The sequence below is a fragment of the Cibotium barometz genome, chromosome 44, assembly GCF_041138505.1.
Source record: "Cibotium barometz isolate CiBa-2024 chromosome 44, ASM4113850v1, whole genome shotgun sequence".
NCBI lineage: Eukaryota > Viridiplantae > Streptophyta > Polypodiopsida > Cyatheales > Cibotiaceae > Cibotium > Cibotium barometz.
In genome coordinates, this window is record NC_141089.1 from 22,364,524 (window position 1) to 22,370,523 (window position 6,000).

Below are 6,000 nucleotides of genomic sequence, written 5' to 3' on the forward strand. Positions count from 1 at the left end.
AACTAAAAAACTCTCTCACTCTACAAGAAGAGCAAAAAAAAGCCTTAGCAGAGGCTGAAAGGAATTAATGCAGCTGATGGTTGTATTATATAAAAGACTAATAGCATGATCCCTCTATTTGTCTTTTTCACATAAAGCAAAAAAATTTCATTGGATATCACCATGCAAGAAAGCATTCTTTATACTCATCTCTAATGCCAATCAAGTCATCCATATAAAAGACTAATAGCATGATCCCTCTATCTGTAAAATTCCCATAAAGTGAAAAAATTTGCATCGGATATCTGAAATCCAATGGTAAAAAGATACTCCTTGTTCTTGTCTAACCATGCTCTGTGTGCTTGCTTTCAAGCCATACAAGGCTTTGCATATCCTACACACAAAATCTAGGTGTGCATCACTCTCATAACCCGATGGCTACATCATGTATACTTCTTCTTTACAAATCACCATGCAAGAAAGCATTCTTTACATCCATATTTTATGTAAAGTCCAACTCTTTGCTCTGTAGCCATAATAGCTCTCATGGTTTGCCATTCTCACTGGGCTGAATGTTGTTTTATAGTAAATACTATAGGTTTATGCAAAACCCTTGGAAAATCAATCTTGCCTATACCTAATCTCACTCATCCATCTGAGTTATGCTTGACCTTGTACACCCACTTACATCCAATTGCCTTATTTTACTCAGCAAAGGCACTAACTCCCATGTTGCATTTGCATTCCCAATGCTGCCATCTTCTCATCCATGGCATCTTCCTAATTTTTTATTTCCAAGTGCCTGCTCAAAACAAGTGTGCTTTAACTCCTATATTTCTTTAACCATGTAATCATAATGATGTGCTATATATCCATTATATCTCAACCTATCAATAAGGTATCTAACCCTCATAAACCTGCATACATTTAGATCGCTACTAGGTGTCCTCAAAAATTGGTTCTCCTTACACCAAGAGTAACTAATAGAATGCCAAGTTCCTCATCAAGGTTCTGCTTGGAGCCACTAGAGTCACCATTCACATATGAATGACATGTTGATAGATCAGGAGTAAAAGGTTGATCTACCTTTTTCTTCCCTTTGCATGATACATGTGTACCTACATTTGTCCCCTTAACCTACCTAAACCATGGACTAACATTGGATCCACTTTTAGAGTATTCTCTAAGTCCACTAAGAGCTTATGATTGCTACTTTACATATGAGGCAACATCATTACTTCGTACATTTGCATTTTCATATCATAAAAAACATCTCTGCTTACTCGCATCTCATGAGTGGTAGGGTTATAACAATTGTAACCTTTCTATTCCAAAGCATAACTAATAAAGATGCATTTCTCTACCTTTGGACTTTGTTCTCACTTCATTAGGAACATGCACATATATAATACATCCAAAAACTTTTAAGTGAGACACATTTGGTTTTATGTTTATAAACTTTTGTTTAGCCACATCATACCATGAATAGCTACAGTGGGGGTCTTAAGTTTATTATGTAAACAATAGTTTCATTATTGTATCTGCCCAAAAATAATTTGGCATATTCTTTTTAGATATTGAGGAACATGCCACTTTTATAATGTGCCTATTTTTCCTTTCTTTGCAATACCATGTACCTGTATGTCAAATGTCTGTTGATTCCTTATTTCTTAAGAAATCACCGAACTCATTAGACAAATACTCTCTCCCATTATCCAATCTTAGACATTTTATTTACATGCCTTTTTCCTTCTCAACCCCCAAGGCTTTAAATCTTAAAAAGTGAGCAAACACCTCACTTTTCGCTTCATATAAAATAAACCAACTTTCCTAGTGTGATCATCAATGAATGTAACATAATACTTGTAACCTACAATTGTTGCAGTCTTGGTCGGTTCCCATACATTCAAATGTATAACAACCAATGGTCTTTTGCACTAATGTGCTTTTCATGTGGGAAAGCATGTTTGGCCCTCTTACCAAGTTTGCATGCTTCACATAGTTTATACATACAATCAACCTTAAACTTTGGCAAACCTAAACAATATTTTGGGCTTGCATAGACTTTAGCTATTGTATATTCATTTGACCAGTGCGCTTGTGCCATATGTCAATAATTTACAATGGCACCTATCTCATGTGTAAACATGGATGTCTTCACCTCAAGTATGTTCACATCCAAAGTAAACATCTTGCCATTTTTGTTACTCTTTGTAACCAAGCAGCACTAATTTATGAAGTTTTCCACAAAACACCCTTGAGGATCGAACCTCATTAAAAATAATCTATTAATCATGGTTGAGTACTCTAGAGGGATGAAGTTAAAATATTAGACTTAGTTAAATACTTCAGAGGGATATGAGAGGGAGTGAGCTATGAAGTGTATATATATTTGGATAATTGTCCAAATCTATTAAATGATTGGTCAAATCTAGTAAGAGGAGAATTAGGCAAATCCCCAATAAGTTTTAGCATTAGGAAAGTCTCCAATAGGGGTAAGTTCTAGCAAGGGGAGCATTAGGAAAGTCCCCAATAAGAGTGAACTATGAATTGTAGATATATTTGGATTGCCCAAATCTGTATTGAATAGTTAGCCAAATATAGTGATAGGAACATTAGCCAAGTCCCCAATAGGAGTGAGGTATGGATTGTAGCTACGATTTGGGCAATTTTCCAAATCTACATTTAATGCTTGGCCAAAACTATTGAGAAGAGCATTAGGCAAGTCCCTAATATGAGTGAGGTATAAATTGTATATGGATTTGGATAAATGTCCAAATCTACATTGAGTGGTTTACCAAATATAGTGAGAGGGACATTAGCCAAGTTTGTGGTCAGGGTTAGCACTAAAAGGAGCATTAGGCAAGTCCCCAACAATAGGAGTAAGCTATGATTATAAATAGATTTGGATAATTATCAAATTTATTTATTGAATGGTTGGCTAAATCTATTTAGAAGAGAATTAGGTAAGTCTTTAATAGGAGTGAGATATGAAATTTTTAAAGATTTGGAGAATTGCCTAAATTTATATTAAACTATTGGTCAAATCTAGTAAGATAGAGCATTAAGTGAGTCCTCGAGTAGGATTGAGCTATGAATTATATATAGATTTGGACAATTGTCAAAATCTATATTAAATGCTTGGTTAAATCCACTGAGAGAGGAGCATTAGACAAATCCTCAATAAGGGTTACCCTTAGGCAAGTCTCCCAATAGGGGTGAGGTCTAATGAGAGGAGAATTTTGAAAGTCCCCAATACGAGTGAGCTATGAATTGTAGTTAGATTTGGACAATTATGCAAATATATATTGAAAGGTTGGCCAAATCTAGTGATACAAGAATTAGGTAAGTCCCCAAAAAGGGTTCAAGTCCAATAGAGGTGATGTTTGTGAGAGGACCATTATAGAAGTCCCCACAATAGAAGTGAGCTATGAATTATAGATAGACTTAGATAATTGTCCAAATTTATATTGAATGCTTGGCCACATCTAGTGAGATGAGCATTAGGCAAGTCCTCAACAAGCCCCCAATAGGGACGCTGTGAGGAGAATTTTTGTGATGCATGCAGATTGGACCCAAGAATCCCAGAGGAGGAGAAGACATGAGAGCTTCTTAATCTGTGACTTGGACAAGTCATGGATCTCGTGTGAGGAGGTCAAGTTGGTATGTTTTTGGAGCAATCCTTGCATGAGAATGAGTCATAAGTTGATGAACATTTGCTGGAGATTTTGGATGATGCATTGGAGTGGGCCAAGGAATGAAGATAAAATAATGGATGAAGAATCTCTCACTTGTGTGGTGTCGGGTGTTGTTATAGAGGCCAACATTTAGAGCCCTCACAACTTGAATTCTGGTGAGAGGAGCATTAGGCAAGTCCCTAATAGGTGTGAGCTATAAATTGAAAATAATAAGAGAAGCATTAGGTAAATCCCCAATAAGGGTTAGTATTAGGCAAGCCCCCAATAGGAGTGAGCCATAAATTGTAGATAGATTTGGATTGTCCAAATCTATATTGAATAATTGGCCAAATATAGTGATAAGAGCATTAGGCAAGTCCCAATAGGAGTGAGGTATGTTTTGTAGGTATGCTTGGACAATTATCCAAATCTACATTTAATGCTTAGCCAAAATTGTTGAGAAGAGCATAAATAGGAGTGAGCCTTAGGCAAGTCTCCAAAAAGGGGTGATGTGAAGTGAAAGGAGCATTATGAAATTCCCCCAATAGAAGTGAGCTATGAATTCTAGATAGACTTAGATAATTGTCTGAGTTGGCTACATCTAGTGAGATGAGCATTAGGCAAGTCCCCAATTGGGGTGAGCTATGGACTGAAAATAGTGAAAGAAACATTTGAAAAATCCCTAATAAGGGTTAGTATTAGGCAAGCCCCTACGGTGAGTATTAGGCAAGTCCCCAATTGGGGTGAGCTATGGATTGAAAATAGTGAGAGAAGAAATAGGAAAATCCCTAATAAGAGTTACTATTAGGCAAGCCCCTAATAGGGATGTGAGGTCTAGTGAGAGGAGCATTAGAAAAGTCCCCAATAGGAGTGAGCTATGAATTGTAGATAGATTTGGATTGTCCAAATATGTATTTAATGCTTGGACAAGTATAGTGATAGGAGCATTAGGAATGAGGTATGGATTGTAGGTAGATTTGGATAATTTTCCAAATCTACATTTAATGCTTGGCCAAAATTATTGAGAAGAGCATTAGGCAAGTCCCTAATAGGAGTGAGCTATGAATTATATATACATTTGGATAATTTTCTAAATCTATAAGTGGTTGGTCAAATGTAGTGAGAGAGGAGCATTAGCCAAGTTTGTGGTCAGTATTAGGAAATTCTCTAATGGTGGTGATGTCTAATTGAAGAAACATTAGGCAAGTCCCCAATATGGGTAAGCTATGAATTATAAATAGATTTGGACAATTGTCTAAATATTTATTGAATGGTTGGCCAAATCTATTCAAAGTAGCATTAGGTATGTCCTTAATATGAGTGAGATATGAATTGTTTATAGATTTGGACAATTGTCTAAATCTGTAGTATTGAACGGTTGGTCAAATCTAGTGAGAGGAGAATTACGTGAGTTCCCAGAAGGAGTAAGCTATGAATTGTATATAGATTTGGAAAATTTTCCAAACCAATATTGAATGAGTGGTCAAATCAAGTGAGAGGAGCATTACACAAATTCCCAATAAGGGTTAGCCAGGTCTAGTGAGATAGGAGCATTTTGGAAGTCCCCAATAGGAGTGAGCTATGAATTGCAATTAGATTTGGATAATTATCCAAATCTATATTGAATGGTTGGCCAAATCTAGTGGTATGAGCATTAGGCAAGTCCCCAAAAAGAGTTAGCCTTATGCAAGTCTCCAATAAGGGTGATGTGTAGTGAGAGAAGCATTATGAAAGTTCCCGATAGGAGTGAGCTATGAATTGTAGATAGATTTAGACAATTGTCCAAATCTATATTGAATGGTTGGCCACATCTAGTGAGATGACCATAAGGCAAGTCCCCAATTGGGATGAGCTATGTGAATTGAAAATAGTGAGGGAAACATTAGGCAAAACCCCAATAAGGGTTAATATTAGGCAAGCCCCCAATAGGGGTGCGAGGTATAGTGATAGGAGCATTAGGCAAGTCCCCAATAGGAGTGAACTATGAATTATAGATAGATTTGGATTGTCCAAATCCGTATTGAATGGTTGACTAAATAGCATTAGGCAAGTTCCCAATAGGGATGATGGATTTGGATAATTGTCCAAATCTACATTTAAAGTTGGCCAAAAGTATTAAGAAGAACACTTAATGATTGGCCAAAAGTATTGAGAAGAGCATTAAGTAAGTCCCTAATAGGAGTGAGCTATGAATTGTATATAGATTTAGACAATTATCCAAATCTACATTTGAGTTTGTCAAATATAGTGAGAGGAGAATTAGGCAAGTTCGTGGTGGTAATGGCTAGTATAAGGGTGTAGTCAAAGGAGCATTAGGTAAGTCCCCAATATGAGTGAACTACGA